At 41.5% G+C, this 11,866-nt stretch overlaps 1 pseudogene across 1 annotated transcript; it reads left to right on the top strand.

The window, feature by feature from the left end:
* Nucleotides 1-435: 435 nt before the first annotated feature.
* Nucleotides 436-2,126, top strand: LOC105552591 (annotated as a pseudogene). Its single transcript, XR_001008037.1, has one exon. The product of XR_001008037.1 is annotated as a transmembrane protein 183A-like (transcript).
* The last annotated feature ends 9,740 nt before the right edge of the window (nt 2,127-11,866 follow it).

Below are 11,866 nucleotides of genomic sequence, written 5' to 3'. Positions count from 1 at the left end.
AAAATACATGGAATCATATCAGTCAGGATAATCTCAATTATGCTTCAGTGACAACCAGCCCTGAACTTCAGTGATGCAATAAGGTTTATTTCTTACTCATGCTACCTCCCAGTGTGGGTTCACCGAGGAGCCAAGGTCATCTAGGTCTCTTGGGCCCCAGGCTGGCAGAAGCTCCATCTCAATTCACACTGTCATCATCATACAGGCACGAAATAGGGAAATGTGCAAATTGTGCACTGGCTCCTAAAGTTTTGAGCAAGAAGTGACATGTCACTTTATTCATATTTCATTGGCCAAAGTAAGTCCCATGGCCAAGCATAATTTCAAAAGGAGAGAAGAGTCCAAACCTGTTATGTTTCCAAAGGGAGATGAACTGGAATATGTGTAAACAGCCTCAATGACCACGGTAGCTCCTTAGAAAGAATTAATCTCGGGTGTGGGACGGCCGTGGAGCCGGGCGGAGCTGACCTGCGGCTCCCGTGACCGGCTCTCCGGCCAGAGACACAGCCGGGGGAACCGGCCTGCTAGGCAGGCCTCTCCCCAATACGGTCGCCGTGCCCAGGAGAGGAAAGCGACTCAAGTTCCGGGCCCACGAAGCCTGCTCCGGCCGAGTGACCATGGCGGATTACGCCAAGTCGGATTCGGCTGTCATGAGATCTGGACGAGTCAAGAAAACCGTAACCAACGCTGTTCAGCAGGAAGTGAAATCTCTTTGTGGTTTGGAAGCCTCTCAGGTTCCTGCAGAGGAAGCTGTTTCTGGGGCTGGTGAGCCCTGTGACATCATCGACAGCAGTGATGAGATGGATGCCCAGGAGGAAAGCATCCACGAGAGAACTGTCTCCAGAGAAAAGAAAAGCAAGAGGCACAAAGAAGTGGACGGGGCTGTTGGAGAAGAGTATCCCATGGATATTTGGCTGTTGCTGGTCTCTTATATCCATCCTGAGGACATTGTGAATTTTTCCCTGATTTGTAAGAATGCCTGGACTGTCACTTGCACTGCTACTTTTTGGACCAGGTTGTACCGAAGGCACTACCCGCTGGACGCTTCCCTGTCTTTGCGTCTGCGACCAGAGTCAATGGAGAAGCTGCACTGTCTCCGGGCTTGTGTGATCCGATCTCTGTACCATATGTATGAGCCATTTGCTGCTCGAATCTCCAAGAATCCAGCCATTCCAGAAAGCACCCCCAGCGCATTAAAGAATTCCAAATGCTTACTTTTCTGATGCAGAAAGATTGTTGGGAACAGACAGGAACCAATGTGGGAATTCAACTTCAAGTTCAAAAAACAGTCCCCTAGGTTAAAGAGCAAGTGTACAGGAGGATTGCAGCCTCCGTTCAGTAACAAGATGTTCATACCAATCCAGACCAGCACTGCTGCCTACTGCAGGTCACCACCCTCAGTTTCATCTGTATTCCGATTGTCATGGGCATGATATTTACTCTGTTGACTATCAGTGTGAGCACGGACATGTGGCATCATCGAGTGAGACTGGTGTTCCAAGATTCCCCTGTCCATGGTGATCGGAAACTGCGCAGTGAGCAGGGTATGCAAGTCATCCTGGACCCAGTGCACAGCGTTCGGCTCTTTGACTGGTGGCATCCTCAGTACCCATTCTCCCTGAGAGCGTAGTTACTGCTGCTCATCCCCTGGGGCAGCCCCGAGTCTAGTCCATTAGCAATCAGATTCCAATTTGGACAAGGCGGCTGGATTGTATGTCTGGTTAGTAATGTACATGCTCTTCAGGTTCCAGGGCTCCTGTTAGGGAAGGGAGAAATGTTGAATCCAGAGGAAGAACACCTACTATGATTTATAAACGTATTTTAATGTAAAAATTTGCATTTAAAAAGAGTGGCCCTGTTTTCTGTGTTAAAGCCCCATTTGGTGCTATTGAGTTTGTTTTTTATTCTTTCATTGCAGTGAAAATTGTTGATCTTGCTCTAGGGAAAAATTAAACTCTTTGAATCTCCAAACAAGGAAATTTCAGTTCCCTTATGGATCAGAGGAAACTTAGAAGCCTGAAATTGTTGCTTCCAGTTTAGCTGCCCCTCAAATTCAAGTGAATATTTTCCCTTCTCCCTTTACCCTTCTCCAGAAATAAAGCAGGTGACAGGGTTTTCAGACTCTTAAAAAAAAAAAAAAAAAAAAGAAAGACAGAATTAATCTCACCAGAAATACAAGTAATTAAAAATATTGAAAGAAAGAAAGAAAGAAAACAATAGTGCTGCCAAGTAACAGTGCTATGGTCACTCTCTTGCATTGATTATGAAATATTTCTGAAAAGCAATTTAGAAATATGTATTCATCAAGGGCCTCAAACATCATCCATAAACTTTGGACCTTATTTACACTTTCAGAATTTACTTTCATAAGAATAAAAATTGTAAATATCTAAATGTCTAATAAAGAGGAATTGGTAAATCTACTACTGTAACACACATGATGTAATATTATATAGCCATCAAATATCATAGTTTTGAATAATTTAAAAAGATAAAATGCTCAGGATGTAACATTAGGTGAAAACTATCAGGATATAATAGTGTTTTCAATGTTAACTTATTAAAGAACCTTAGTAGTAGTTATCTCTGGCAGGTGGGATTAAGGTTTTTATTTTCCATTTTTATACCTTTCACACATTCTAAAATAAACATACACATTTTTGTTGTTGTTGTTGTTGTTGTTGTTTTGAGATGGAGTCTCACTCTGTTGCCCAGGCTGGAGTGCAGTGGCGTGATATCCGCTCACTGCAAGCTCCGCCGCCTCCCAGGTTCACACCATTCTCCTGCCTCAGCCTCCCTAGAAGCTGGGACAACAGGCGCCCGCCACCTCGCCCGGCTAATTTTTTTGTATTTTTAGTAGAGACGGGGTTTCACCGTGTTCGCCAGGATGGTCTCGACCTCCTGACCTTGTGATCCACCCGCCTTGGCCTCCCAAAGTGCTGGGATTACAGGCGTGAGCCACCGTGCCCGGCCAACATACACATTTTAAAAGAAAAATATAACAACTTAAAAAATACTCAACACTTCTGTTTTATAGCTTTATTGAAGTACTATTTACATACCTTGACATTCATCCATTTAAAATGTACAGTTAGATGAGTTTTAGCAAATTTATACAGTTATATAACCATCACCACAATTAAAATTTGGAATACTTTCAACATCCCCAAAAAGTTCCTTCATTCCCTTTTGTAGTTCATTCCTGCTCACACCCCAGCCCTTCAATCTGTTTTCTATTGCTGCATAATTTTGCTTTTGTTAGAGATTTTATATGAATGGAACTGTATGCATATTTTATATCTGTCCCCTTTCACTTAGCATGATGTTTTTGAGATGAATTCATGTTGTTACATATATCAGTAGTTCATTCCTTTTATTACTGAGTAGTGTTCTATTGTACTGAAACACAATATTTTGTTTATCCATGGACATTGGGTTGTTTCCAGACTTTGGCTATTATGAATAATGATGTTATGAATATTTGCATACAAATCTTTGTGTGGATATATATTTTTATTTCCTTTGGATAGATATCTAGTAATGGAATTGCTGAGTCATATGGGAAGTGTAAGTTAAATTTTTTAAGAAACTGCCAACCTGTTTCCAACATGGCCATACCATTTTACATTCCCACCAGCAATGTAAGAGAGTTCCTGTTTCCCTAGATTCTTGCCAATACTTGGTACTGGTAGTCTTTTTAATTTTAGCCATTTTGGTAGGTTGAAAAATATCTAGCACTTGGATATTTCCCTCATAGGCATTTAGCTGGTGGTACCATTATAAGCTCTATTCACATGGTAGCTGAAATCTGGGATCTTGAGTTTCCATGCTTGCACACCTCCAGCATCCTAATCGAAAGTAAGGGAAGTCTTCATCAACAACCAACGGTTCAACTCTTTGTTATTATAGACTTAGGCCAAGTAGATTTCTTACGGTAACACAACATATGCAATTCAACCCACATACAAACTGACCAGACTTTTGTGTTTCTTAAAAATGTGTGTGTTGGGGTATTGCAGGGCAGGGGGAATGGGGATAGGATTATGTTGTGAACTTTTCTCTTTTGCATGAAAGCTAATTAAGGAACAGGCATGCCACTGAGTGTTTCTTTTCCTTTTTATTTTTTTTCTTTAGTTTGACAAGACAAAGTGTGGGCTGGATATATAATTTGAATATATACAATTATTTCTTGATAACTATAAGGACAAGAAGCAAGTGCTGCCTGACTCATGGAATCCTTTGGTATGGGATGTGCCTGGAGAAATGGTGTACTCATGTGTAAGAAAGTTAAAGAGAAAAATCCCAAGAGAAGCTCTGTACCATAAGGTTTCTCTTCAGTGTGTGGGGGAGTCGGACAGTGTCATTAAGGACACTATACTGGAATAAAAATTGTCTGGGTTCCAATTTAAATCTTTCGTTTATCAGCTGTGTGACCTCAGATGATTCATTTAATATCTCTGGCTTCCTCATCTGTAAAATGGGTGTAATAATATCTGACCTACCTACTGCATGGCAATCTTGGATCCAAACAGCACTATAGAACCATTTTTATAGAGCGCTTTGCCTTATTTGTACACAGTCCATTTGTACTTTTTATTTCATCTTTTATCTTATGCAATCACCAAATAACCCAGTGAGGTAGCAAAGCATAGTTATTATCTCCATGGTACAGATGACTAAACTGTGGCTCAGAGGCTTTGGAATCACAAAAGAAAGACTTCTAGTTCCCTGGTCAACAGAGTATTATTTTGCGCTATAGTTCTTATAGGTTATGTTACATGCTGTGCTATGATTTTTAATGTTGTAAATAGAATTGGGCCACACATTTGTTTACGTATTGTCTACACCTGCTTTTGTGTGACAAGGGTAGAGCTGAGTCATAGCAACAGAAACCACATGGCGTGCGATGCCCAAAATATGTACTCACTGGCTCTTTAAGAAAATGTTTGCTAGCCTCTGCTTTAAGTGCTTTTTACTATGTGTATTAACTCATTCAATCCTCCTAACAATCGTACGAGGCTGGTTATATTAGGCATTAAGGGAAACTGAGGCATAGAAAGGTAGAGTAACTAGATCAATTAAAACAGTGAGTAAATGGAGGAGCTGAGTTTGAACACAGGTAGTCTGGATCCAAACCCAATGCCCTTAATCCCTTTCATTACTGGCTTCTGTGATTCCTATTGGGCTGCATCTCATTTGGTCGACATTCACTGAACAGCTGTTAGTGGTTGCTAACACCATTCTAGGGATTGGGGCTAGTATAGAACACACTCTTATGGAGCTAACATTCCAGTGGAGGAGATAAAGCTATTGTCAAGTAATCAAATAAATGAGCAAGATTGTTTCAGAGAATGAAGTCTGTGGGGGAAAAGAATAGGTTAGAGTGATCAGAGACAGAGAACTAGATGGATAAAGGGGGCAGGAGAGAAGTTGCTAGAAACCGCTGTGTACATTGAACATATTTTGACTCTGATCCTCCCAAGGGAAGACCCTTATTAATCTTACTGCTCCTTCTTCTTTGTCTCCCCAGCCCCTGGCACAGAGTGAGCACTCAAAAACCACATGAGTACATATGACTGACCTTTCCATCACCTGCCTTCCCACTGACCTCTTCCTGCCCCTTCATCCACCTTTGTGTTTGAATATTCGTTCCCATGACTTGTTCTTCCACACCAGATTATGAGCCTCTAATAGTCATGATCTCTGACTCTAAGTCTCACAAACCTAGTCCAGAGTCCTGAACAGAGAGGGACCTCAAGAATAATTTCTAAATAACATTTTAGAGTCAGCTCTTGGCCTGAATCTTTCAAAAATAGCCATGTACAGGTTGAAATTTTAGTTAAAACTGCATGTGGCCCATAGTTTTATCTCCTTTATCTGAGGTAATAGGGAAGGAACCACAGTTATTTGCAATAACAGATCCTACACCAGTTCTCTGTGCTTCTCTGTGAGTGACAAATCGTACTTCCACACTGCTGCTCTGTGTATCTAGCCCTGACCCCTGGTGAATCCAGCCTACCTGTGGATTTTGGGCTCCAATCTTAGTATATAAAAAGTGGGGAGAAGGGAATGACCCAAGTCCCCATAGGTAATACACAAATAGGATGATGCAGTAGTGGCTGATGAAGGGAGCTACAGATTGATAATGTAAACTTACATGAAGCACAGCTTTCCAGGATTAGGTAAAAATTTCATCTGTGTGCCAAACTAGCCCTTTATACGTATAAGCAAACCCAGAGTCTTCATGAGATGTAGGACAGAAAAATGATCAAATGCCTGACAAGAAACTAACATGGACATTTCTAGCTCTGGCTTCTGCTTTGACCTTGTATGACCTTTGCAACTGTCCTAGGCAGGCAGACTTCATGACACCTGTCCCCTGCAGCAACTGTCAAGTCAGCCCCACCTGGTTTCACTAAGCTGGAAGCCAGATCTGTCCATCACCGCCAGCTGTTACCCACATTTGCTTTTATGGCTTTCCTTTGCTTCCATGTCTTGTGTGGTCTCCTCTTGCTTACCCTCTTTTCCCCTCTCTTTACTTCTATGACTACTAATTTTCATGCTTTTTCATTCTAACTTTATTACATCTGCAAAGTCCTTATTTCCAAATAAGATCAGGGTTTAGGTCTGGACATAAATTTTGGGGGAGAGACACTGAACCTACTGCAATACGCTTCAGTTTTATTTAGCAATGCAAGGTGGCATCCAGTCAACATCATGTTGACATATGGGCTGCCCTTTAAAAACCCACCTTCAGACAAAGAAGGAAATGAATTCTGTGAGATGGTAGGAGCCTAAAAGGTGAACATACTGTGGTGAAAATTGGTCTTATGATGCCTTCCGGACAATTGCAGATAAATAGAATTGGCTTGTTCCATATTTCCTCTTCTGCACATTTTGGAATATAAGATAGAACCCTACCTTGCCAGAATTTGGGATGTTTCCTCTAGCAATTTGCCCATTGCCATCTTTTACTTATTGAGCACCTACAACATGGTAGACCCTATGTAGGTACTTTCTTCCCTAAAAAGTGAGGTAGAGTCTCTTATCCCTAATTTGAGGCTCAAAAGATTAAGTAATAACCTAACTATGAAAGCACAGTTGGCAAGTGGCATGGCTGAGAACTAAACTCAATGTTATCAATCTCTTTAGCCCACTTTCTTTGGTTCGGACATTAACACTTGTATTCATTATTGTCATTAAGCACCAAATGTTAGACCTTAGTGATAAAGCAGGGAAACCTGATGGTCATGCCTCCAAGCTTACATTGCAGGAGTGGAACTCTGGAAGAGGTACAGGAATCAATTACATGAAAAATCAGGAGAGGAGCATCCCATAAGCTCACTTCACAGAGCTAAACTGTCTGAAGTGCTGCCATTTTTAGCATGGGTGATATCTATTTTGTCATTTATGAACACTTAAGGATTAATGGAGAGAGGTTATCCTTAGAGGGCAAGGACTTTGTCATTTAAGATGACTTAGGATCCACACTTACGCACATCCCAAGGACTCAGGACCTACTACTCTGTTGCTAGCCTTTTTTTAACTTAAGTTCCTAAGACTGCAAAGCAGAGATGGAAAACACCTGGGTTAGTTCAAGGACTGTCCAAGGGACATGTTGAGTGTACTTAAAGTTCAAAAGTGATTACGATTGTGCTTTGAAATCAGCAGCTTGGTTCTTCCACAAGAGTTAATATTTATATCCCACAAATATAAGTTGCTAATTGCATTCCTTTTAGTATCAAGATACTTCCAAAGGAGAGAAAGAAGTAGCTAAAAATTAGCTTGGGCTGGCAAATATGTGGCATGTTGTTGAGAACGTTGTGATCTTTACATGTGTGGTGATCTCAGTAAAGCTGGACCTACTTCTGGGTTGGTGTTTCCAATCTGAAAACCTTTTTATGCTTTTTTTTAAAAATAGCGACAGGGTCTCACTCTGTTGCCCATGCTGGAGTGCAGTGAAATGATCACAGCACATTGCAGCCTCAGCCTCTTGGGCTCAAGCTATCCTCCTTCCTTAGCCTCCAGAGTAGCTGGGACTACAGAAGTGCACCACACCCAGCTAACTTTTTAATTTTTGTAAAGACTGGATCGTGCTATGTTGCCCAGGATGGTCTTGAACTCCTAGACTCAAGTAATCCTCCCGCCTCAGTCTCTCAAAGTGCTGAGATTACAGGTGTGAGCCACTGTACCCGGCCCCATCTCAAAAACCTTTGATAGCCTTCCAGGGATTGGAGAACACAGTCCAAACATCCTTAGCCTGGCCTTCAACATCCTCTGCAGTCTGGCCCCTACATTCTTATCCAGCTCAGTCTTCTACTACATCCCCTGCCCCCCACCAAGCCTGTACATAAGTCATCACTGTCAGTCCAGAGCCTTCTGGCTGTGGCCAGTGTGGTCCAGTTCCTGACCCTTGCTCAGCCTCTGCCTTCTGCCTGTGTGGGAGATTGTAAAAATGGCTGCAATTATTCTCCTCACTGTATCCACGGTTCTTTGGAATGTGACTTCGTCAAGAAGTGGAGCTTTTCCCTACCCCTTGAACCTGGGGTGGTCTTGTGACTTGCTTTGGCCAGCAGAATGGAGCAGAAGTGATGCAGTGCCAGTTCTGAGCATAAGTGTTCAGAAGCCTTGCTTACTTTTCGTTCACTCACTTGGAACTCTGCTGTCACCACAGGGACAAGCCAGGCTAACCTAGTGGGATGATAAGACCCACGTGGCACAGTCACCCTCTCCCTCAACAGTTTGCCATCCAGCCAGTGATGGATCTGCCAGGGGACTGCAGATGCTTGAGTGAGTGATAACTGCTGAGGCCGAGATCAGCCAAACCTAGCCCAGAGTAGCAGGGCTATCTCTCTTATCTGTAGACAGGCAAGCAAAAATCAATGGCTGTTATTTGAAGTCACTTAGTTTTGGGATGGGTTAATATGAAACAAGAGATAACAGGTACACTCTGGAATTTCCTTCCCATTCATCCAACAAACATGACCTAAGAGTCTGCTCCATGACTTGATCTGTGGTAGACACTGGGGGTTTAGCACCAACATAGACTATCTCCAAGGAGTTCCCATTTCCTTTTGTTGGGCCTTTGAAGTTCCCCTTCTTTCAAGGCAGCCAAAGATGGTCAAATCCCACTTCCCAGATGTCTTTTCAGATCTTCCCAGTCAGAATTGATCTCTCCCTTTCTCAGTCCCAATTGACTGTCTTTATATCATTTCTCTGGATTCTTTCTCACCTAGAGGGTTGCAAGAGCTGCTGATTGGCCTCTGCATGTCTAACCTGCTCTTGAATTTGTCCTTCTCAGACTCGCCACAGTGAGCTTTCGAAATGCAAATTATATTATGACCCTTGGAGTGAATCTCCTCACTGACTGTCAGACCCATGAAAAAGTCCCACATCCACCTTGGTGCTAAGTCACCTGCACACTTCTCCTGTCTCATCTGCCATCTTACATTTACTCTCTGTTAATAGTTCGCTCTCTCCTGTTCTCTCTTCTAGGAATGTTCTCCCCACCCAAGACTGACTGATATGCGTATATTTACCTTCTTAAATTCGGTTGTCACCTCTTGCAGGAAGTCTTTGTTGAACTCTGCTGCTTCCTTGCCCCACCTCCTCATTTCTGTGACTGTAATACTGTTACTGTGCACTATTGTAATTTCTTATGTTTACATGTCTGGAGACAAACGTTTGTAAAGTCAAGGCTCAGGTATTAATTTTATCTGTACATCTAGCTATCCCTTAGGCAAAATCTTCTCACTTAGACGATACTTAAAAGTGTTTGTTTGTTTATTTATTTATTTATTTATTTTTTTGAGACCGAGTCTTGCTCTAACGCCCAGGCTGGAGTGCAGTGGCGCAATCTCAGATCACTGCAAGCTCTGCCTCCCGGGTTCACGCCATTCTCCTGCTTTAGCCTCCCGTGTAGCTGGGACTACAGGCACCTGCCATCTCGCCCAGCTAATTGTTTGTATTTTTAGTAGAGACGGGGTTTCACCGTGTTAGCCAGGCTGGTCTCGATCTCCTGACCTCGTGATCCGCTTGCCTCAGCCTCCTAAAGTGCTGAGATTACAGGCGTGAGCCACAGCTACCGGCCTATTTTTTTATTTAATTAATTAATTTATTTATTTATTTTGAGACGGAGTTTCACTCTTGTTGCCCAGGCTGGAGTGCAATGGCGTGATCTTGGCTCACTGCAACCTCCGCCTCCCGGGTTCAAGAGATTCTCCTGCCTCAGCCTCCCTAGTAGCTGAGATTACAGGCATGTGTCACCACGCCCAGCTAATTTTGTATTTTTAGTAGAGACGGGGTTTGTCCGTGTTGGTCAGCCTGGTCTCACACTGCCGACCTCAGGTGATCCACCTGCCTCGGCCCCGCAAAGTGCTGGAATTACAGGCATGAGCCACTACGCCCGGTCAAAAGTGTTTTTAAAATGAATGAACAAATGACAAAATTAAGGAATAAAGACTGCCTTTACAATTACCTGCCCGGTACCCTGAAAGAATGATTATTCATATCTACACAGTCATGCATACCATTTTTGTACAAATAAATTTCCTGAGAGAAAATTTCACTTAGGAGAGGAATAGAATCAAAGTGTCTTGGATAAGATGTGAAGAAATGCCAATTGTAACAGAAGATTGATAGTCTGAAAGCTGAACATAATCTGCTATCCAATTTTATATGACCCGTATGACTCTTAGATCATTAGGTCCAGTCTAGATATTTTTTAAAGAAAGGAATTCCAATCTTTTTGTTTAATATTTCTAAAAATAGTAAAGAAAACCTGTTTTATCCAAGTAATATTTTATGTTTTATTTATTTATATTGTGATCCCTAAATGGTTCACACCACACATATTCTGGAATCTATTCCCAACATCACACTCACCCAAAGAAAACTATCCTCAGTCAGGAGAATTTTTATCCTTCTTTCTCAATATTCTTCACTCCCTCCTTCCCAGCTACCATATAGATCAACTTAACCTTTTAAAATCATCCCTTACTGACCTTTCTTCCACCAGTTTTTCACATTATCAAATCACAAAAGCCCAGGAATCATGTGGCAGAAAAATCTAACTTTCTAGGAAAGGAAGAGCTAGAGGGGAAACAATTTCACCAGAAAGTGCTAGCAAAGTGGATGAATTTAGGGACATTGATACTTGTATTAACTTTAATACACCCACCAGGCTGAATTATTCTGTCCCTCTTGGTATTATGTGATCTTTCTAGTCCCTGAGTTTTCACTAGTCCATAACAAAATAAGAAAAATAAATGATTACACTTTTTTAAAAATTATTAAAACAAAATTTTAGAACTGTATTTTAGTCTGGTGTCTACTTTTGGGGAGTTTTCTTTTCTTTAACAAAATCATGGTGATACAACATAGTTTCTTAATGCTTTATTTGGCATAATAGAAATTTGGCAAACATATGTAAGTTCATAGTTTAAAAAAACTTTTTATTAGTCTATAAAACCCTAAAATACGGGGACAATCAATTCATTGTTTGTTGAGTTTTTCAGTGGGGGAGAAAAAGGCCTTCAGTTGAGGGAGGAGGGAAGAGAATAGGTATCCTAAATTATAGGGGGTGTCCTAAATTATAGTAAAATATTTCCAGTTTCCAGAACCTGTATTTACTATCTGCTGTGTTCCCAGCCTGGAGTTCTCAACCCCTATGGACTTTTAAAGGTACTCTAATGAGAGTTCTCAAGCTATTTTCAGTATTCCAAAAATCTTTTAAAAAACTAGAAATTAGCCTGTATAGATTATACAGCAAATTTCTCTGCTTTTGGTGAAGAAGATAAGAATTCAATATGGTAACAAGAATTATCACATACTGTTTAGAAGCACTGATTAATACCTAGAGGTTTAT

The sequence above is a fragment of the Mandrillus leucophaeus genome, unplaced genomic scaffold (assembly GCF_000951045.1).
Source record: "Mandrillus leucophaeus isolate KB7577 unplaced genomic scaffold, Mleu.le_1.0 Scaffold566, whole genome shotgun sequence".
NCBI lineage: Eukaryota > Metazoa > Chordata > Mammalia > Primates > Cercopithecidae > Mandrillus > Mandrillus leucophaeus.
The sequence above is the reverse complement of the archived record's forward strand: the minus strand, read 5'-3'. Positions and strand labels throughout refer to the sequence as shown.